Below are 373 nucleotides of genomic sequence, written 5' to 3' on the forward strand. Positions count from 1 at the left end.
TAAGCAACAGGGGCCAGGGCAGTGCTGAGATTAGGGGGCCAGGGCACACATCTTCAGGAGGCCTCAAATGCCTATACACAAACACTCGTAGTGTGGGTAACAAGAAGGAGGAACTTACCCTCCTGCTAACTGACACCAACCCAGACATAGTGGGGCTCACAGAAATGTGGTGGGACCCAACACACAACTGGGTGGTGAATATCAAGGGCTACAGGCTATACAGGAGGGACAGGACAAGAAGGAAAGGTGGAGGTGTGGCGCTGTACATCAAGGAGGAATACACATCCTCATCAAGTAGCACAGGGTCAGAGGAGGGGCAGACTGAAGTGCTCTGGGTTAGAATACAAGGCAGTCAAGGGGAAAGGGATTTAAC

Source organism: Gavialis gangeticus, unplaced genomic scaffold, assembly GCF_001723915.1.
Source record: "Gavialis gangeticus isolate Ggan-Ray unplaced genomic scaffold, GavGan_comp1, whole genome shotgun sequence".
Taxonomy (NCBI): Eukaryota; Metazoa; Chordata; order Crocodylia; family Gavialidae; genus Gavialis; species Gavialis gangeticus.